The sequence below is a fragment of the Oryctolagus cuniculus genome, chromosome X, assembly GCF_051225735.1.
Source record: "Oryctolagus cuniculus isolate XC-2025 breed Fujian yellow rabbit chromosome X, ASM5122573v1, whole genome shotgun sequence".
Lineage (NCBI taxonomy): Eukaryota > Metazoa > Chordata > Mammalia > Lagomorpha > Leporidae > Oryctolagus > Oryctolagus cuniculus.
Window position 1 is genome coordinate 66,040,097 of NC_142888.1, and position 24,098 is coordinate 66,064,194.

A 24,098-nucleotide genomic window follows, 5' to 3' on the forward strand; every position below is an offset into this window, starting at 1 on the left:
AGAGAGGAGCAGAGAAAGAGACGAATCAAAAATAATTTTAAGGCTGTCTAAAAGAATGGTTGTGAATGATTGTGTCAATGGTGATAAAAGCCAGCGTGGTGTCTGGGAGAAGAACTGAATTTCTTTTTGGACAAGTTAAATCTCATGTGTCAGAAATTCATAAAAAGGGATTTATTAAGAATTTAACTGAAGTTAGTATTTTAAAGTGGAGAATAGGGACTGGTCTAGGCTTATAAATCAAATAGTTTAGTTCTAGCTCTGCCACTAAATGCCCACGTGGTTCTGGAAAGTCAGTTTTTCTGAATCTTGTCTCCCCATTTGCTATCATGAAAAATAACTATTTTGCTTTCTTTACTAAGCTTTGTGAGTGGCACAAAAATGTATGTAAAAACATATCATGGTCTAATTAAGTGTTCAGTTGGTTGAATATATGTTAAAGTGTTTTGTGGATTTAAAAGAATTCTGTAATATGAGTATATGTAAATTATGATGATGATTACTATTATGCTTCCACACCGATTACAGTGTTACACTAGCATCCATATTAAATGACTTGATAAGACATAATTTGGTTTTTTGAGGTATTTATAGTTATTCTCCAACTCCAAATATATAGGCAATTGCCAAGAAATGCCTACATTTATCACTGAGGAAGATCTTATCAGTTTCTCGATGTGTGTGTTTATGGACTTTCCATTAGTGCTCAAAGAATTACAATTGTGTGAGATAGTCTCTTTTGCTTAGCATTTGGTCCTTTGCAAATGCCAGGGCATTTTGTGTTACTTCTTGGACTGCTATTATAAGGTTTTATGTGTCCAACAAAGTTGAGGAGATATTCTTGTATAGTCTTTTAAGAATCATTACTCAGACTTTTTACAGCTAAACAACTAGAACTTTAATACAATGAATCCTTATGTTTCACACGACAAACTCCATTTGCCTGTCTCTTATACTTCTCACAGCCATATTAAATGAATTGAGGCCAACTGGGTATTTCATAATGTATATCTTCAGTTTCTCCATCCTTAACCCTTTCTTCTTCTCCCTTTTAGCAAACATGCTCAGAAAAAGACACTCCTACCACCACTACACCACAACAATAATAAGGCAATTGCTTATGTTCTTCTATGGTTCTTTGTGTTCAGGTCACTCAGAAATTGTCAAGTATCTATTATGTGAAAGGTACTGTGTTCATCTCTAAAAAGTGACACATAAAAATAAACCAGTATTTTTGAGTATGTGTTATGTATGAGAAAATCTTCTATGGTGATTTCCTAACAAAAGAATCCTATGATAAAAGTAAAATTAATTTCATTTTTCTGACAAGGAAACAGAGTCATGGAAGAATATAAATGTATGCAAGATCTCTGACCTCAAAATATCAATCATGATTGGACAAAGTTCAAGAGCATAAATAGTTTGCAAACACAAAATAGTGATACATAGCAGTATATAACCCTGATTTTAGTAATAAAGAGCCATGACAGCTGTTATAAGTGTTTGTAGCTGGAAACATCTCCAAGGAGGAGCTAGATCTGAGTTGAATGTTCAACATGTGAAATTTGGAGAAACAAAATGGCAACAGAATTTGCTCCAAAAATGGATAGAAGAGTAATGGGGACTGACATTGTGTATTCAATGAGAAAATTAACATGAACAGAGAAGAAGCATCTTCTTTGGAAGAAATAGGAAGGGGCCGAGACTTGGAGGAGTTTGAAATTTGGTTGATAATATGGAGGGCAATCAACATAGATTATTAATCAGGCCTGACTTCATGACTATTTGTTCGTAATTATTTCTTGACAGCCCTGGGACACGATGAAAGCAGTGGAGGTTAACACTCACAGCAATATGTGGGATGTTTAGAACAAAGAAGCAAACATGATTAGGATACCATTTAGAAAACTTCTGGAATAATCCAGTTGTAAATTGATTTAAATGGATGACCAAAGATAAGTGTCAAGATGAAAGTAAAGAAGTAATTCTAGATACATTTTGAAAGGATAGATAAAATTTGGTCATTCTATATGCTGTAGGAGGAATAGTGGATGGTAAGAAATAAGGTAAATCAAAAGCATCCCCAAGATTTCATTGTGAGTGATTAAAATATGTCATGGATAAAAACAGGCACCTTGAGAATGTATCAGAGTTTAGAGGTAAGATACTGAGTTGAGGGTAATGAAAATTAGATTCTAGACATATTGTTTGAAGTGAAAGTTGGATCTCCTCAATAGAAATATCTGATAGGTAGATGATGCCAGAAAGCTAGAATATTTTGGAGCCTTAGCTCAAACTATAGGCTCTTAAAGATCAGGGTCACCAATTATCTGAAAAAAAAAAAAATGACAAACTTAGGCCACTGCAATCTTTCCTGGTAAGAGTGCCCTCAGCGACTATCGAGTAATGGTCTCTCCCCTTAAGCTTAGTGTAATCAAGATTCAGCTGTAAACAACTGTATCCTGAAGTTCATGTTCATTTATCCCTAATCCTTCTTTCCCTTATCTCTAGTTTGTATACTGGTTCAAGAGCCCAAAAGAATAAGAGCATTCTAACATGAAAGTCACCTGTTAACAAATTTTTTAAGAATACAATACAGTGTGATTGACTATAAGCAAAATGTTGTAAAGGAGATATCTAGAATTTTCAATCTTGAATTCTCAAAATTTTATATCCTTACTTACCTGCCCCACCAAGTCCCCAACAACTGTGTTATTGTATTCTAATTTAACTAACTATAAGTATTTAACTAATTATAACTATTTAACTAACTATTCTGCTTCTGTGCTTAACTATTCTAGCTACCTCCTATAACTGGAATCAATACTTTTATAATAACAAAACAACCCAAAAAATGTTATATAAAGTCCAAAAATTTTTAAGTTAATTTAAAGAGGTTCTCTAATAATCAGGTTGATGGAATTTGAGCACTAAGAAAAATAACAGTGGTGGATAAAAACACATCAAGCATGTCAAAATCCATGAGTTCAGAATACTTAAACCAAAATGCCAATAAATAAATAAATAAATAAATAAATAAAATCTTTGAAAAGAGAGACACAGATCATGAAGGAGAACATTACATTCATATTTACTCATCATGCTTACTTTCTGAAAGCGCCTATACTATGTCTCAGTGAATAATTGACAACTTAGATTACAACTCACTATATCATTTGTGCATGCTTTAGTTAGGGTACATCATATACTCTATGAGGCAAAATGCCATCTGTTGAGCAATTGTTGTTAATAAGGATTGAGTACCCATGCATTTGTTGTCTGTAACAAAGAAATTAACTTTTCTAGTGTTTTCAAGAGTACAGTCCCCCAAATTCATCACAAAGAGTAATTTCATACTTTGTTTCTTATAGGAGAGGCAGTATAGTATAGTAGAAAGGATCCAGAGTCCAGAGATCTGAAATGTATAGCAGGTCAGCTACTTAAAATGTGTGGGATCTGTCCTTAATGTGTTGTCCAATGTGAAGTAATGCTATAACTAGTACTGAAACAGTATTTTACACTCTGTGTTTCTGTGTGGGTGCAAACTGATGAAATCTTCACTTATTATATACTGAATTGATCTTCTGTATATAAAGAGAATTGAAAATGAATCTTGATGTGAATGGAATGGGAGAGGGAGCGGGAGATGGGAGGGGTGCGAGTGGGAGGGAAATTATGGGGAGGGGAAGCCATTGGAATGCTTAAACTGTACTTTTTAAATTTATATTTACTAAATAAAAAAAAGAAAAAAATGTATATTACCTTGGAGAAAACCCTCACCCATAGGACAAGTTCCATGATTCCTTCCAGCTCTAACATTTTATAATTTAATGAAAATTCTCCCTAAAGAATATTTTCAGTTCACTTTGGTATGTTTGTCTATTTGGCAAGAAAAAAACATTCTGTGGAATATCCATGAGTTTAAATTGCAATAATTTCTACTCTGACTTCTTCTAAATTTTTGTTCATATAAGTATATATAACACTCTTTGCTTAACCTTATCAAATGTATTAAAAAATTGAATCACTGAAATATGCAATTAATTAAGACAAATATGGTTTATATAGGGCCCAGTAGATTTTACATATCTATCTTCTATTTAAATATGGCAGTAAAATGTTATGTAGCAAACAGACAACTTTTACATAACAACTTTTTGTATTTGGGATCATTCCTTTTTTATTGTACATTCCAGTTAATGGGGTCCAAAATTGCTACTTTTAAGTTGCTTGATAAAATATGTCAGTGGGAAAGAAAAGAGAAGAAAGCATTGATATGCAGCAATTTTCTACTTTTGTGGCTATAGTATTGTGTCAATAATATGGAAAAGCAGATGGTAAATGGGATCTCAACTTGCTTCCACAGTGTGCATTGTGAGTATATTGCCATCTCAACATTTAATTCATATGATATGCACCAAATTAGAATGTATTCATAAATGATGAATCATTAGAATGATTTTTATATGTTTCAATGTCCCAGTAATAAAATCCTAATAATTACAATAGTGCTGTTGTTCCCAGACAAGTCCAGCAATCATGAGACTTAGAATGTGTGCCTGCGTGTGTTTCATTCATTCATGATTTCATTCAATAGATATCTAGTGAATGTCTACTGCCATAGTACTTTTTGCTATGTGAATCAGAGACCCTATCATCGAGCTTATTCAGCTGTCTCTAAGAGCAAAGGATGTGGGTAGAAGTGAGGAAACTTGGAAGTTGAGAAAAGCATCTGAGTTAGCCCATGATTCAGCACTTCCATTGGTATATCTGAGTGGGGGTTCACTGCAAGCTCTCTGGGAAAATCTGGAGAAGGTAGGTTTAATGTCAAAGGATCAGGTAGTGAAATTCTTCAGTCATTGAGCTGGAAACCAGAAGGTTGGAAAGCTTTCGGAAGGTAGGACATTAGCAACTGAAGTGTTCAAATAAAATAAGACTTTGTAAATGTTTTCTACCTATGTGCCTTCTAGGTAACCTCATGAATTCCCAGGGCTTTAAAAATCATTCAGACTTTGATGACTACTGAATTAAAATATCTGGCCTCTGTCTTTCTCTGGTCTCCAAACTCCCATATACAAATGTTTAATTCATGTCTCTACTTGTTATCAAATTAATATCTAAACATAACATGGTCAACGTGAAACTCGTTATTTCTGTCTCTCCATCCTATTCTTTCTTGATTCTTACCCTTCTCAATAAATGGTATCACTACCCACCTAATTCTTCAATCTAGAAGTCATTTCTGATTCATCTCTTTGCCTTACTGTTAACTGCTCCCTCGAAGTACACTTACAAGACCTATCAGTTCTACCTTCAAAATATATCTTAAAGATCTTCTCCTGCCTTTGTTTCCAACCCTATCATCTAGTCAAACTTAGCAGTCACGCTCACCAGACAACAAGAATTATCTCCTATATGGTTTCCTGATTCCATCTCTACTTCTGTTGTTTCCTTTCTCCTAGTCTCTATATGCCAACAGGAGTGATTGTAAAGTCTAAATGTAATAAAGTCACTGCCCATTGTAAAGCATTCCAATGGCTTTCCATTACACCCAGAATGATGTTCATCCCTCACCATTGCCTAGAAGGTCTGACCCCTGCCTACATGTAGGATGCAATTACTTATGACTCTTCCCTTGGCTCACTATTCTCTATGTACCCTTGCCTTTTGTTCTATGCTGTGAATATGCCAGGCTTCTTTTTTAAAAAGATTTATTTATTTATGTGGGAAGCAGAGTTACATACAGTGGGAGATAGAGAGAGAGGTCTTCCATCCGCTGGTTCACTCCCCAAATGGCTGCAATGTCTGGAACTGAGCCATTCCGAAGCCAGGAGCCAAAAGCTTCTTCCAGGTCTCCCACGTGGGTGCAGGGGCCCAAGCACTTGGGCCATCTTCTATTGCTTTTCCCAGGCCATTGCAGAGCTGCATCAGAAGTGGAGCAGCTGGGACACAAACTGGCACCCATATGGGATTCCAGTACTGCAGGTGGAGGCCCAACCTATCATGCCACAGAACCAGCTTCTTACAACTTGCCCCATACCAAGCTTCTTTTTTATTTATTTGATAGGAAGAGTTACAGAGAGAGAGAGAGAGAGAGAGAGGTTTTCCTTCTATTGGTTCACTCCACAAATGGCTGCCACCACCGGTGCTGTGCTTATCCAAAGCCAGGAGCCAGGTGCTTCTTCCTGGTCTCCCATGTGGGTGCAGGTGCCCAAGAACTTGGGTCATCCACCACTGCTATCCCAGGCCACAGCAGAGAGCTGGACCAGAAGAGGAGCAACCCGGACTAGAACTCGGCACCCACATGGGATGCCTGTGCCACAGGCGGAGGATTAACCAAGTGAGCCACGGCGCTGGACCCCATACCAAGCTTCTTACAACTACTCCATGAAATTATCTCTTCTCAGGTCTGCTTGTGACTGGTACCTTCTTTTCAGACATGACTTGGCAGAAATAAAAACTCTTTTTTTTGGTTCTTGTTTTTTTTTAACTTTTATTTAATAAATAGAAATTTCCAAAGTACAGGTTTTGGATTACAGTCGCTTTTCCACCCATAACTTCCCTGCCACCCACAACCCTCCCATCTCCCGCTCCCTCTCCCATTCCATTCACATCAAGATTCATTTTCAATTCTCTTTATATACAGAAGATCAATTTAGTATATATTAAGTAAAGATTTCAGCAGTTTGCACCCACACAGATACACAAAGTGTAAAGTACTGTTTGAGTACTAGTGATAGCATTAATTCACATAGTACAACGCATTAAGGACAGAGATACTACATGGGGAGTAAGTGCACAGTGACTCCTGTTGTTGACTTAACAATTGACACTCTTTTTTATGGCGTCAGTAATCACCCTAGGCTCTTGTCATGAGTTGCCATGGCTATGGAAGCCTTTTGAGTTTGCCAACTCCGATCTTATTTAGACAAGGTCATAGTCAAAGTGGAAGTTCTCTCCTCCCTTCAGAGAAAGGTATTGCCTTCTTTGATGGCCCATTCTTTCCACTGGGATCTCACTTGTGGAGATCTTTCATTTAGGTCATTTTTTTTTTTGTCAGAGTGTCTTGGCTTTCCATGCCTGAAATACTCTCATGGGCTTTTTAGCCAGATCTGAATGCCTTAAGGGCTGATTCTGAGGCCAGAGTGCTGTTCAGAACATCTGCCATTCTATGAGTCTGCTGTGTATCCCACTCCCCATGTTGGATCATTTGCTCCCTTTTTAATTCTATCAGTTAGTATTAGCAGACACTAGTCTTATGTATGTGATCCCTTTGACTCTTAATCCTATCATTATGATCAATTATGAACTGAAACTGATCACTTTGACTAGTGAGATGGCATTGGTACATGCCACCTTGATGGGATTGAATTGGAATCCCTAGGCACGTTTCTAACACTACCGTTTGGGGCAAGTCTGATTGAGCATGTGCCAAACTGTACATCTCCTCCCTCTCTTATTCCCACTCTTATATTTAACAGGGATCACTTTTCAGTTAAATTTAAATACCTAAGAATAATTGTGTGTAATTAAAGAGTTCAACCAATAGTGAAATGAAACCTCTTAAGAGAGATTTTTCTTATGTACCCTATGTAAAGTCAGCTGCTCTAACCCCCTGTCAGTATCTATTGTGTTAGTTGTTTTCATTTTCACTTGTTTCTCTTCCCACTTTAATGTAATTTCTGTAAAGGCAGGGATGCTATCTCTATCTTTAGCACCTAGGACAGTGCCTATCATGTAATAAAAGTTGAATAACCAGTTATTTACTAACTGCATCAAATAATGAATGTGTGAGCCAGGAAAATTTGCTATCTCAGCTCTAGATGCCCCAAGTAATACTCCTGTTACAATAAGAGAAAATCCTCCACATTTCCAGAATAGGAAGCCAATAAATTAATATTTTTTCTAATGAGCAGATAATTAAAATACACAGTTCTTATTTTTCCAATTCAGAGGTTTAGTTAGAAGGCATGTCAGGACCACTGTGTCAAACCTAAAATTCCTTGAGTGGTGGAAATCAAAATGTATTGCTCCAGAGATCTGGGTTTTCTTCAGACTTCCATATAGCAGCTGTGTCTTGTGGTTTAGCTGCCTAACCTCTGTTGGGATAGATGTAGAAATAGCAATTTACTAATTGGCTACCCTAAGGCCCCAGGGATGAATTAGAGGAAGAACAAGCTGTTCTAAAAGCTATGATGAGGAACTTCACTCAGATCACTGAAAATCACCATTCTTGTTAAACTCCCATAGGATTCAAACATCCTTGTAAATGTACAAGAAAATGGATTGTGATCTTGTGATATGGGACAGCAATTTATGTCAAGAGCTTTTAAGTAATTTTGAGGTTATTTTGCTTTTTTAGTAAAACAAAAAGCAGGAACATCAATTCTGTGCCTAACTTGTTAGGTATGTGCTAAAACAGCTCCTGTAACTATGGCTTTGAGATATAGCCAACACTTCTTTCTCTCATTTCTTATTCTTCACACAAATATTTTAATGTCTATTTTATTCTTTTTAATTATGGTTAGTTTTACCATGACATACATTGCATTGCAAAGTAAAAATAAAATGGATGAGTTTGGAGTTCTCTAGATGTTAAAAAAAATCTGATTGTAGTAAGATTTATATCTATTTCAAATTGTTGGCAGGTTTAGATCCACTAATTATTATCTTGCTTGGCTGCAACTATTTTACTCTAATTTTCAAGTGGTTTTACAGTTGGCATCTTGGTGTAATAGCTTCAACTTCTTCCAAAGTCCAGTAACGATTTATGACTGCTTGCTTTCTCATGTATTAGTAAAAGAACAGTGGGCAATCAAAAGGTATTACCATTTGAAAATTCTTGAGATTCAAGGAAACTAGTTCTGAAAGTTCTGGCTAAGACTAAAGATAATTTTATTGATTATGCCAAAATATCCTTTCAGAGAGGCCAATTTTTTGTCTGTAATTGATTAGTATTTTTATCTCAGGGTACAGAATGACAGCAATATTACCCTTGATTTATTTTACTACTTCAGGATTGTTTCCAAGATTTCCTTTTTTCATGGTGCCTAGAGAGAACGATTTCTTGTGGTACTATGGGGAGATAAGAAAATGTGTGTGTTTTTATCTTTAAAGATGGTTGTGTTTTCCTCACTTATTAGCAAAGTCCATCATGATACAATCCATTAGTGCCCTAACCCTGTGGAGAAGAGTTAAAACTTTGAAGAGGGAAAATAATGTCTCAGATAAATCATTTTGATGACTCTACCTTTGGGGAATTCTGTATCAGTATCCACTTATAAAAAAAAAAAAAGCCCTAAGTTTGGAGCAGGCATAACTGCAGTGAGGCAGGTAAAGGTGCTCATGCTGTGGGCCTTTTTCTGTCTCCATCTAAATATGAAAAGTACCAAATACTCAGTGCCTAAAACCACTGTGATATGGACCTTATTAAACCCAAATGAGAAATACAGATATTCCTGAATTTCAAAGCATAATCCCCCACAAATTTGTTTGCAATGTTCATGCAACCTACTTTATACAAATGATCTATCCATTTTCATTCTCACTAGTACTGAAAACTACAAACATATCTGTCACATTATGCTTCCTTGGTTATTCATAACCAACCAAGACAGAGATTAGTGCTTTGCTTAAACCCCTCCAGTGTCATCAATATGACAAAGGAACTCTTTTCCATGCCACCTCCCCCAGTTTTATCTTGGTTTCTCTATGAAGTCAGGTTATTCTGGATCATTGAAATCCTCACAATCTTGCAGTGAAGCTATTTATATTTGTTTTTATACTTAGCCTATGCTAGTCACTTCACATTTTGTTCATAGTCAAGGTGTCTACAGAGACCAAACATTATAGTCACATTAATTGGGTTTGATATGGCTCCTGAATCAATAGGTTAGAATAGCTTTAGTTCTGGTAAAAATGCTTACTCGACATTTATTCAAGAGGTGACTGACATTACACTGAAAACTTGGTTTCATTCACATATATATAACTCTTGAAATCAAGTAGATTATGGTCTATGTATACAAAGAGAGACATTGGTGAAAAGTTTAAAAAAATACACAACTACACCAAGAATATCATTAAGCAGTAAATGAGTGGTACACACAGTGAGGGCCACAGCAGTTCTTTGGAGGAATTAGTATAATGTGAAATCAAAAAATATGTTTTGGAGTAATTAGAATTTGCACTGTATGGGTGATGAATAGGAAATAGAAAATGTTCTAAATATGAAGTGTCTGAATTCACTATGCTATTTTGCTCAGCTATTTTGTGCAGCTATTTTAAATAAATCAGGGCCAGTCTGTGGCTCAGCAGGTTAAGCTACTGCCCGTAATACCAGCATTCCTTATGAGCGCTGATTTGTGTCCCGACTGCTCCACTTCCAATCCAGCTCCCTGCTAATGGACATAGGAGAGCAGCAGAAGATGGCCCAAGTGCTTGCCACCCAAGTGGGAGAAACCCAGGCGGAGTTCCTGCCTCCTGGCTTCAGCTTTGTCCAGCCCTGACTGCTGCAACCATTTGGGGAGTGAAGCAGCAGATACAAGATATCTCTATCTCTGCCTCTGTTTCTCTCCGTACCTCTGCTTTTTAAATAAAGAAATACATGTTTCATAAAATAGATAAAAATAAAAATATAAAAGTATGAATTTTCAAACTATTTGTATATCTTTTACTCATTGTGAGTTCTCAGGATTCACGCATTCAATATTATATTATTTTCCACTTTGGGTATGTTGCTTCACAGTTGTTTTCAAGTTTCACATATGTGGTTTACTGCCCAAAGCGAACCCTGAAATAAGAGTGTGAAGGTTTCAGTGGCAAGGATTAGCTATAATATCTTTTCTTCCTTGTCCCCCTCAACACCCAGGTAAGCTTCAGAAAGCACTAAAAACTCATATCATGAAATGTCATTATGCTCTTAAACTATATATATGAAATATTTAATTGGTCCCTTTATATAAACTTTTTAAAAGTAAAAAGGTTCCAAATTTGATAAAAAGGAATCATATCATGAAAAATCACATTTTAATTTTAGCAGGTAAATTAAGCAAAATCTGATTTAGAGAGTATTTTTAATTCATATGTGAATCTAAGTTATTTGTGCACATATCTTGCCCCTGTATATTGTAATCTCCTTGAGAACTGGGGCCATGTTTAATTCATGTTTGTATAATCTCTTCCTTGCTGTACCTATCTAGCATGGTGACCACTCAATAAATGTGTACTGAACTAAAGCCAACATTAACAGTATGAATGTGTAAGAGAGTAATGACAAAAATTCATGAGAAATTAACAAGTAAGCAATTTAAATTCAGATATCCTGCTTGAAAATATTTTTATCTGCTGAAAGTGTTTGGTCAGTACATATTCAATTTGCTGGTCATATTTTCTATTACATTTCCACTTGAATCCTTGATCTCCAATCAGATAATGTAGAATTTTAAATACTTTATTATGTACACATACATACACACGTGGTAATAGGGCTTTCTTGGAAGAGCATACTTGCTTTTTGTACTAATGTTTGCTTATTAGCAATCAAGAGGCAGGTTTTCCCCATGAATTTAAATCAGTTCTATTTCTCACCATCTTCAATACATTACTTCAGTGAGATGATGCACGCAGAAACCGTTGGATATTTTTAGAACTCATCGATATCTACTTGCATGAATGTTCCAATACTATAGATTCCATTTCCTTATTCTATGAGTCCATGTCAGAGTAAATAATGAGTTTTTTTTTTTAGATAATTGAATGAGGAATCTATTTCTTTTTCCAAGTCTTTTCAGTCTCAGTTAAAAAAAAAAAAAAAAACTCTTGAAAGAAAAAGTGACAGTAGGCCTTATAAGCACTTCTAACGTAAATTAATTTTGAAGGTATTCTAATTAGCTATGCCTAACATCATAAAATTTTGAAAAAGACGCCACAATTATATCAAATTCTCAAGTGAAGAAGAAATCAGGTTGGCCCTCAAAATATATTGATGGGTAGAATTATAACTACATCTTTTATTCCACTTAGGTGGGTCAAAGAAATGTTGAGTATCTACAAAATATGCTGCATGTTTCACAGCTCTAATTATGTAAACCTGCCAGATTAATTTTGGAAGCTATCTTGTCAATTTTAGTATGGCAATTGTGGATCCACAATGATTTTATTATTTTACTCATAGTTCTGTCTATAACTGATAGACCAAAACTATGCAGAAGTAAATGCTCATTCAAATTCCAAGATTATTTTGGGACAATCTTACTAACTAAATGATATGTCTCTCCAAACTGTGAAAGAAACTTGCTTATGGCAGTACTCAATGTATCTACTGTCTGTAGACGAGAAAATGAATGTGATTGTAGCCCAATGGCATTCTTCTGAAATTTGATTTAAATAAGTTTTTTAAATTAAGGTTGTAAGGTTTTTATCATTATCTTTACTATCACTTAACTATTTCAGTACCTTAAAGCTCAAGAATTTTTGGAGTTAATTAATGTGAAATGTATTTGATGTCATTTTAAAATGTATTCTTGAATGCCATATGACAACTGACAGTCACTTTATAAAGCAAGATGCAAATACAGTACTGTAGTCTAGAAATATATACATGATGAACCATTCTTCTTAATTCCCAGAAAAGCTACCAATTGTCATATATTTGTTCCAAAATCCTATTCAGAGCTAGTTAAATCTTTGCATATAATGTATCCTATCAAATTTGGATTGCCTTTCTGATGAAAAAGAATAGTCTTAGTTGCTTGGGATACACAGTTAATTACTTTTAAAATAAGTATTTGAATTCTTCCAAACATTAAAGAACTTTACTGCATAGTCTTTATATTCTTTAAAAGCTTTTTATTATCTTTTATACCTTAAACTATTCTGCTGATCATTCTGGGCTCAATATAAATGCCACAGTATCCATTCATACAATAAGTATTTCTTAGATTCCTACTATGTGCCAGGCACTATGTTAATTGTGTGGTCAACAAAATTAGAAAAAGTGTTTGAAGTGATAGAGTTTAAAGTTCATCAGGGGAAGCAACCAAATAACTACCTATAAAATATAACAACTGTGCTTAGCACTATTAAGAAAGTGACATGACAAACTGAAGGCTTACAAATGAGTTACCTGATTTTAGAATTTTGCCTCGTTCTTTTCCATCAATGTTAGTTACTACCTTTCTGTGTTTCAATCACTTTCCTGTGCTTCCATGCATTTGATATACATATGACGTTTATATCAGATTTCATATTATAAAGATTTCTTTGTGTGGTTGTATCTCTTAGAAAACTGTAAGCCCAGGCTTTGAAGATAGACAGACATAGGTTAAAATCTTATTTCTGCTGTTTAGATGGTTATAACCTTTGACAAATTATTCAATCTCTCTGAACTGCAGTTTGCTCACCTGTAAAATGGGGGTTATGGTATCTTCCTTAGTATGTAGGTAAGAATTAAATAATTTTGTGTAAAGCAGCTAGCACAATGCTGGGAAGAAATTCTCTTCCTTATGATTACAGAGCTTTGATTACCATTTTTGCCCCTTAACCAAGGTCTAATCCATCACAGCGGCTCAATACATGTTGCTTAGTAAAATTTTTATACAGAATATCCTAACTTTTAGACAGAAAGTATCTTAGAAGTAGCGTACTATTGAATTTATGTAAAATTCAGATTGTATTTGCAATGTATCTTGATATTTTGGGGATGCTGACTGTTTTAACACTACAAGATACTGTTGAATGCATTGGCAAATTTTTTTTGTAAGAGGTTGATATTTCTTTTTTTAACTTTTATTTAATAAAAATAAATTTTCAAAGTACAACTTTTGGATTATAGCGGCTTTCCTCCCCCCCCATAACCTCTCTCCCACCTGCAACCAACCCATCTCCCATTCCCTCTCCCATCCCATTCTTCATCAAGATGCATTTTCAATTATCTTTATATACAGAAGATCAACTTAGTATATACTAAGTAAAGATTTCAACAGTTTGCGGAGTAGCCCCAAATGTGGTGTATCACATTGATTTGCGAACGTTGAACCACCCCAAATGAACGGATTAGAAACATTCAAAAGAGAGAAAATTACTGACTTTATTTATTTATCGTCAATTATGCAATTTTGTGACAGGCAAGAGAAATCTAAGACATGATTTCTACAGTTAAGAAGCTTACAATCTAGTTGAGAAGACTGACTCATGAAACTATTATAACAATTAAGTGTAAAATTATGTGGTGCTGCTTCTTAGGGCAGTGGGAGTCTGCAAAAGGGAGAAATCAGTGTGAGATGCAGAATGTCAGGAACAGCTATTAGGTTAAGGCTTCAAATGAAAAGGCAATTTTTCAGACCTAAGAAAACAAATACACAAAAAGAATTATTGGTAAGACCTTGATTGCACCACGGTTGTTTTCCTTCCAATTCTATACTTTAAAAAACAGATTTATATCTCAAATATGTAAACTAAAATATTTTCTTTCACAGTCGGTGCAAAATGCTTCTTCACATGAGGTCTACTAAACCATTTCTAATTTATAATGTGAAAACAGAAAATACTATTATATATACTATGTCATAAAATAATCCTCATATATGTACTTTAGTATTACATTATACATATTTTGATATTAGTTGCAAATTTTAAGACCTTACTTGTAACAATGTGATAGTTCAATTACGGTCTAAACCAAGTTTCAAAAGTAGAGCTACTTCTATTAGAATGAGTGCACATTAAAAGTATTAATTTGTACTACCAAATTTCAGGTTTATTTTACAGACAAATGTTGATTTTCATTTTAAGTCAAATGTTTAAAATTTCTGGAATTTTCTGTTTATCTTATTTTTTACATTTTTATTAACAATAATTGTACATACTTATGAGTTACAGTGTGATATTTAAATACATAAATACAGAGGCTGGTATTCTGCCACAGCTCATAAAGCCATCACTTGTGATGCTAGCATCCCATATGGGCACCAGTTAGTGTCCTGGCTGCTCCACTTCCAATCCAACTGCTTGCTAATGGCCTGGGAAATGCAATGAAAGATGGCCCATGTGTTTGGACCCCTGCCACCTGTGGGAGAGCCCAATGAAACTGTTGACTCCTGGCTTCAACCTGGCCCAGCAGTATCCTTGTATCCTTTGGGCCTTCTGGGGAGTGAATCAGCTGATGGAAGATTCTCTCTCTCTCTCGCTCTCTCTCTCTTTCAAATAAATATTATTTAAAAATTAAATTACATGGAAACTGATGAAAAAGGATTAATTAGCATTTGTCCTTCATTGACATTATTTTATAATTTGAGGCTTGGAACCTCTCCTATTTGTTCATAGAATATCTACTAGATTATTGTGCTGTGTAACATGAAGAACTTACTTATATCAAACTTTACCTGGGTGCCTGTTATCCAGACTCCCTCTTTCCCCCCACACCTCTCACTCCAGTAATCACCATTTTGTATTAGATTGAGTTTTTTTTATTTATTTGCTTAATCTTTCATATATGAGGGGAAAATGTGGCGTGTTTTTTTTTTTTTCAGAGACTGGCTTATTTCACTAAACATGATGTTCTCCAATTCCATCCAGATTGCTACAAATGAAAGGATTTCATTCTATAGCTAAATTGTATTCTATTGTGTGTATACATATATATACACACAAATATATATATATATATATATAAAACATCTTCTTTATCTATTCATCTGATAATGGACACCTTGATTGATTGCATATATTATGAACAGGGCTTCAAGAAAAATGGTGGAGGGGGCGGTGCTGTGGCATAGTGGGTAAAGCCGTTGCCTACAGTGCCAGCATCCCATATGGGCACTGGTTGGAGTCCTGGCTGCTTCACTTCCAATCCAGCTCTCTGCTACAGCCTGGGAAAGCAGTAGAAGATGGCCCAAGTCCTTGGGCCCCTGCACCCATGTGGGAGACCAAGAAGAAGTTCCTGGCTCCTGGCTTCGGATCGGCGCAGCTTTGGCCATTGCGGAAAACTGGGGAGTGAACCAGTGGGTGGAAGACCTCTCTCTCTTTCTGCTTCTCCTTCTCTCTCTGTGTAACTCTGACTTTCAAATAAATAAATAAATCTTTAAAAAAAAAGAAAAATGGTGGAGCAGGTATCATTTTGATACAATTATTTAATGTCTTTTGTATCTATGCCTAGTAGTGGGATTAAATCACCTATTAGTTCTATTTCTAGTTTTTAAGGTATCTCCAAACCTTTTTCTATAGTGGCTCTACTAATTTGCATTCCCACCAACAATGTAAAGTTCCCCTTTTTCCATATTCTCTCCAGTATTTTTTACATTGTGTCTCTTTTCTGATAACCATCCTAATGGGGTGATGTGATATCTTATTGTGGGTTTGATTTGCATTTCGCTAATCACTCTAAATTGTGAGCTTTTATTCATATACTTGTTGACATTTGTATTTCTTTTGAAAACTGGAGATCCTTTGCCTGTTTCTTTATTGGACTGAATTTTGTTTTTATTGTTGAGAATTTTGAGTACCTAGTATATTCTGAATTTTAAACTTTTGTCAGATAAATAGCTTGCTAATATGTCCTCCCTTTCTGTTGGATGTCTCTTTTCGTTATTGATTGTTTCTCTTGCTCTGCAAAAGCTTCTGAGTTGTGTATAATCCCGTTTCTCTAGTTTTGCTTTTGACTATCGGAATTTTTTGATCTTCTATCTACATCAGTGTATTGGAGTGTTTCCCCTAGGTTTTCTTCTAGCAATTTCATAGTTTCAGGTCTGACATTCAGCTCTTTGACCCATCTTCACTTGATTTTTTGTATGACGAGAGGAAGGGATTAATCTTCTTGTTTCTACAAATGCATGTGTAGTTTTTCTGGCATGATTTATTGAAAGACTGTCCTATTTCTTATTTCCAATGTGTTTTTTTCTACCTTTATCAAAAGGCCATTCACTGTATGTATGTGGATTAATTTTTGAGTTCACTATTCTTTTCCTTTAATGTATTTTTCAGTTTTTAATGCAAGTACCATGGTGTTTAATTACTACGGCTTTTTAGTATGCATTGAAATTACGTATGGTGGTATTTCTAGTTTAATTGATTGAATGGTTGTTCAGGATCATTTTAGCTACTTTGAATCTTCTGTGGTTACATCTGATTTTTAAGATTTTTTAAATCATTCTGCAAAGAATGTCATTGGTACTTTGACAGGGATTTATTGGATCCATAATACTTTTGGTACCATGGACATTTTATTTGTATCAATTCTGTCAATCCATGAACAAGGAATATATTTCCATTTATTTTGTATGTGTCCTTTGTGATTTCTTTTGCAAGTGTTTTATAATAATTTCCATTGGAAATCTCTATCACTGTTTGTGTTAAATTTATTCCTAAATATTTACATTTTTGTAGTTATTATGAATAGGATTGCTTTCGTGATTTCCCATTCAGCAAGATCATTATTGGTGTATACAAATACTACTGCTTTTTGTATGCTGATATGTATCCTTTGACTGTATCAATTTTTACAGAATTTCAGTGGTGTGTTCAGATTTTTTTCATATACGAAATCAAATCATCTGTAAGCATGAGTGTTTTACTTCCTTTCTAATTTCTATGTCCTTGATTTCTTTTTCTTCCCTAATTGTTTTTGCTAATACTTCCAATACTATATTGAATGGGAATTGTGAAATTAGACATCATTGTATTGTTCCAGACCTGAGAGTAAATGCTTTCTTGTTTTCCCCATTCAGTATGAAATTGGCTGTGGGCTTGTCACATACAACTTTTACAATTTTGAGGTATGTGTCTTAGATACTTTAATTTGTTAAGAGTATTTATCATGAAGGCATTTTTAATCCTATTAAATGATTTTTAGGCATGTATTGACATGATTGTATGGTGCTTGTTCTTCATTCTGTTGAATTGTAATTATACTGATTGATTAGTAAATATTGAATGAATCTTACACCCTAGAATAAAAAAATTACTTAACCATGGTGTATGATCTTTTTGAAAGATTTAATTATTTATTTGAAAAGCAAATATATATATATATATATATATAGAGAGAGAGAGAGAGAGAGAGAGAGAGAAATCTTTCACCCACTGATTCACTCCCCAAATGGCTGCAATAGCCAGAGCTGGGCTAGGCCAAAGCCAGGATCCAGGATCTGTTTCCAGGTCTTCCACCTGGGTGCAGGAGCCCAAGCATTTGGGCCATCTTCCATTGCTTTCCCAAGTGCCTTTCAGGGAGCTGGATCAGAAATGGAGCAGCTGGGACTCAAACTGGTGCCCATACAGGATGCTGGCACTTACAATGGCTCCAGATGTATGATTTTTTTTGATGTCGTGTTGCTTCTGGCTTTCTAATATTTTGTTGAGAATGTTTGTATCCATGTTCATCAAGACTATTAGTCTGTAGATTACTTTTTGTGCTGTGTGTTTGGTTTTCATATCAGCGTAATGCTGATATCATAAGCAGTTTTGTAGCATTCCATCATTTTCAATGTTTTGAATAGCTTCAGAAGTATTGGTGTTATTATTAAAAAATGTGTAGAATTCAGTTGTAAGGCCATTTTCAAGACTTTTCTATGGTAGGAAAATTTCAATTACTGCTTCAATCTCATTTCTTGTAATTGTTCTGTTTAGACTTTCTGTATCTTGATTTAATCTTAGTTTCTTCAGTGTTTTCCAACTTGTTAGCATATAATTGTTCACGTAGTTTTTTTTTTTTTTGACAGGCAGAGTGGACAGTGAGAGAGACAGAGAGAAAGGTCTTCCTTTGCCGTTGGTTCACTCTCCAATGGCCGCAGCGCTGGGGCTGGTGCACCACGCTGATCCGATGGCAGGAGGCAGGTACTTATCCTGGTCTCCCATGGGGTGCAGGGCCCAAGCACGTGGGCCATCCTCCACTGCACTCCCTGGCCACAGCAAAGAGCTGGCCTGGAAGAGGGGCAAATGGGACAGAATCTGGCGCCCCAACCGGGACTAGAACCCGGTGTACCGGAGCCGCAAGGTGGAGGATTAGCCTTTTGAGCCACAGCGCCAGCCATGTAGCTTCTTATATTTCTTTCTTTCTTTCTTTTTTTTTTTTTTTTTTTGTGGAGTCATACAATTGTGATCTTTTGAGACTCATTTTTTTTAAAGATTTTTTTATTTGAAAGTCAGAGTTACAAAGAGAGGTAGAGACAGAGACAGAGACAGAGAAAGAGAGAGAGAGAGAGAGAGGTATTTTATCCGCTAGTGCACTCCCCAGATGGCTGCAATGGCTGGAGCTGTGCTGATCCAAAGCCAGGAGCCAGGAGCCAGGAGCCAGGAGCATCTTCCGGGTCTCCCACATGGGTGCAGGGGCTCAAGGACTCAGGCCATCTCCTACTGCTTTCCCAGGCCACAGCAAAGAGCTGGATCGGAAGAGGAGCAGCCAGGACTAGAACCAGCGCCCATATGGGATGCCGGTGCCTCAGGCCAGGACTTCAACCCGCTGTGACACAGCGCCAGCCCCAGCTTCTTATATTTCTTTGAATTTCTGCAGTACATATTGCTTCCTTTTTCAACTCTAATTTCATTTATATATTTCTTTCTTTTTTCTATGACAGTATGACTAAACCTTTGTGTGTTTTTGTTTTTTGATTTTGGGTGTTTTTTTTTTTTTTAAGTTTCCATTTCATTTCTTCTCTTATCCTTATTATTTCTTGCCTACTGCTACTTCAGGGTTTGGTTTGCTCTTGCTTTTCTAAATCCTTGAGATGTAACATTAGATTATTTTTTTTAGATTTATTTATTTATTTGAAAGTCAGAGTTACACAGAAAGAGGAGAGGCAGAGAGAGAGAGGTCTTCCATCCACTGGTTCACTCCCCAGATGGCCACAACAGCTGGAGCTGTGCCGATCTGATGCTTCTCGGTCTTTTGGCCTTTGGAACCATCTGTGGTTCCAGGCTAAAGCCAGGAACCAGAAACTCAATCCAGGTCTCCCATGTGGGTGGTGGCAGGAACCCATGCACTGAGTCATCACCTGCTGCATTGCAGGAAGCCAGAATAGTGAGCGGAGCCAGGACTCAAACCTAGGTGCACCAGTGTGGAATGTGGATATCCTGAGTGGTGTCTTAACCACTGTGCCAAATGCCCACCCCTTCTATGGCTTATTTTTTTAACACTCAAGTGTTTATATTAAGGTCTGCCATTGTGGTGTAGCTAGTAAAGCCGCCACCTGCAAGGCTGGAATCTCATATGGGTGCCAGTTTGTGTCCTGGCCGCTCTACTTCTGATCCAGCTCCCTGCTAATAGCCTCAGAAAGCAGCAGAGGATGACCCCTTGCCACCCATGTGGGAGACATGGAAGAAGCTCCTGGCTTCAGCCTGGCCCAGCATTGGCCATTGAGCCATCTGGAATGAACCAGTGGATGGAAGAACTCTGTCTCTGTCTCTCCTTCTCTATATATAACTCTTTCATATAAATAAATAAACAAACAAATCTTTAAAAAGCATTTGAATTAGACTTTCTAACATTACAAAAAAAAAAAACAAAATAAAACAAAACAATAGTGAAAACATAGCACTTTCCCCTCATTGTTTGGCTCCTTTTATTTTATTTTATTTTTTTTTTCCAAAAGAAATTCTTTTATTTAATGAATATAAATTTCCAAAGTACGGCTTATGGATTACAATGGCTTCCCCCCATAACGTCCCTCCCACCCGCAACCCTCCCCTTTCCCATTCCCTCTCCCCTTCCATTCACATCAAGATTCATTTTCAATTCTCTTTATATACAGAAGATCAGTTTAGCATACATTAAGTAAAGATTTCAACAGTTTGCTCCCACACAGAAACATAAAGTGAAAAATAATAGATGATTTTTTAAATGATGATGAAATCAGATCAGACCTATTGTCATGTTTAATCCCAGTGAGAGTCAAGTTGGGAATTAATAATTTCTTCTTTTTTTTTTAACAGAAGATCAGTTTAGTATACATTAAGTAAAGATTTCAACAGTTTGCACCCCCATAGAAACACAAAGTGAAATATACTGTTTGAGTACTCGTTATAGCATTAAATCTCAATGTACAGCACATTAAGGACAGAGATCCTACATGAGGAGTAAGTGCACCGTGACTCCTGTTGTTGACTTTACAAATTGACACTCCTGTTTATGGCATCAGTAATCTCCCTATGCACCAGTCATGAGTTTCCAAGGCTATGGAAGCCCCTTGAGTTCTCCGACTCTTATCTTGTTTAGACAAGGTCATAGTCAAAGTGGAGGTTCTCTCCTCCCTTCAGAGAAAGGTACCTCCTTCTTTGAAGACCTGTTCTTTTTTTTTAAGTTTCCATCTCATTTCTTCTCTTATCCTTATTATTTCTTGCCTACTGCTACTTCAGGGTTTGGTTTGCTCTTGCTTTTCTAAATCCTTGAGATGTAACATTAGATTCTTTATTTGAAAATTTTCTACTTTTTTGCTGCTTATTGCTATAAACGTCCCTCATAATCCTGGTATTCTGTATCCCACAAATTTTGATATATTGTGTTTTCACTTTCATTTGTTCCAAGGAATTTTTGAATTTTATTTCTAATTTTTTCCTTGATCCACTGGTCAATTCGTTGGTCAGGAACATGTGGTTCATTTTCAAAGTATTTGTTGATTTCTAGTTTTAATCCTTTGTGGTCTCAAAGGATTAAAATGGTATAATTCACACTTAAAAAAGTTTACTGATACTTGCTATGTGGCCTAATATGTATGATCTATCCTAGAAAATGTTCCATGTGCTGATGAAAATATGTATTTTCTACAAGTTAAGTGAAATGTTCTGTAAACATCTGTTAGAGCCATTTGCTCGATAGTACGGTATATCTTTGCTATATTTTGATATGTATTTCATTTAGTGATGCTCTTATGTACCTTTGTTGATTTTCTATCTGAATGATATGGCATGGCTGACAGTGCGGTGCTTCATTCCCTCACTATTATTGTTTTGGAATCTCTCCCTTGAGATATAATAATACTTGCTTTATATATTTGGGTGGTCTTTGTTGGATGCATCTATATTTGTACTATAACTTCTTGCTGAATTGATCCTCTTTATCAATACATGATGCCCTTCTTTGCCTCTATTTTTAGTTTTTTATTTAAAGTCTGTGTTATCTGATGTGAGTACAGATACGGCAGATTGCTTTTTATTTCCATTTGCATGATACAGCATTTTCCTACCTTTCACTTTCAGCCTATGTGTATCTTTACCTTCAAAGTGAGTTTCTTGTAGGCAGCATATATTTCAGTCTTGATTTTTGTGCATTCATGCAACTCATATCTTTAATGGGTTAATTTAATCTCTACATTCATGGTTAATATTGAAAGATAAGACAAATTCATGTCATTTTGTTGATTGCTTAGTGATAATTTTATATATTCTTTGTTTCTTTCTACCTCTTATTTATCTTTGAGTTTTGGTAGCTTTAAGTCATAATAAGGTTGGATTCTCTTTCTTGCTGAGTATATACCCTGTCTTTAAATTTTGTACTGTCATGTGTTTTTAGATTGCTGCACTGATCCTTTTTAAAGTTATGTAGGACTCCTTTCAGGATGTCTTATAGTTCTGGTATGTTGGAAATGAAATCTCCATTTTGTTTGTGTGGGAAATACTTTATTTCCTTTTCACTTCTAATGGGAAGCTTCACTGGGTATAGTATTCATGGTTGGAACTTTATCAGCTCACTTATCAGGGGATAAAGGGGATCCTTTGAGCTTCCTTCTATCTGGATGAATATATCTATTTAAAGTCTTAGGAAGCTTTAAATTGTTATTTCATTAAATAGAATTTCAAAGCTTCCTTCTATCTGGATGACTATATCTAAAGTCTTAGGAAGCTTTAAACTGTTATTTCATTAAATAGAATTTCAAAGCTTTTTTCCCCTCTTCCCTTTCAGCAATCCCTATAATATGAATATTTGTTCATTCAATTGTGTTTCATGTGTTTCATAGACGTCCTTCATTCCTTCTAATTCTTTTCTATTTTTGTCTGACTGGTTTCAAAAATCTTGTCCTCAACATTAGAAATACCCGGTGCCGCGGCTCAATAGGCTAATCCTCCACCTGACGGCGCCGGCACACCCACACCGGGTTCTAGTCCCAGTCGGGGTGCCGGATTCGTTCCCGGTTGCCCCTCTTCCAGGCCAGCTCTCTGCTGTGGCCCGGGAAGGCAGTGGAGGATGGCCCAAGTGTTTGGGCCCTGCACCCCATGGGAGACCAGGAGAAGCACCTGGCTCCTGCCATTGGATCAGCGCGGTGCGCCGGCCGCAGTGCGCCAGCCGTGGCGGCCATTGAGGGGTGAACCAACGGCAAAAGGAAGACCTTTCTCTCTGTCTCTCTCTCTCACTATCCACTCTGCCTGTCAAAAAAAAAAAAAGAAAAAGAAATACTTTTGTCATGCGATGTGTTAAGTCACTGCCTGCAATGCTGACATCTCATACTGGAGTCCCATCTGCTCCATTTCTGATCCAGCTCCCTACTGATCCAGCAGAAGATGACCCAAGAGCTGGAGCCCCTGTACCATTGTGGAAGACCCAAATGAAGCTCCTTGCTCCTGACTTAGGCCTGACCCAGCCCCGGTTATTGTGGCTATTTGGGGAGTGAACTATGAATGAAAGTTCTCTCTCTCTCCATCTTCCCCTCTCTAGAACTGTGCCTTTCAAATAAATAAATCTTTTATAAAGAAATCCTTTTTCCCAGTTGATTTATTCTGTTGTTGAAGCTCTCAATAATATTTTTTTGCTTCATTGATTGACTTTTTCAGCTCAAACATTTCTGATTGATTTTCTAAATGATTTTTATCTCTATTGAATTTCTCATTCATGCCATGCATATTTTCCTAATTTCTTTGAATACACTATCTGTATTCCTTTACACATCATCAAGTTTCCTTAGGATAATTATTTTTAGTTCTTTTTCATTGATTCTACAGGTTGCTTTCAAATCCGGATCTATTATTACTAGAAGACTATTGTGTTTGGGAGATGTCAGGCTTCCTTGCTTCTCATGTTTCCTGTGTTCCTATTTTGGCATATGTACATCTGATATTACTATCCCTTCTTCTTTAAGGAGCAGATTTCACTGGAAACTATATTGATGTTAGATTGA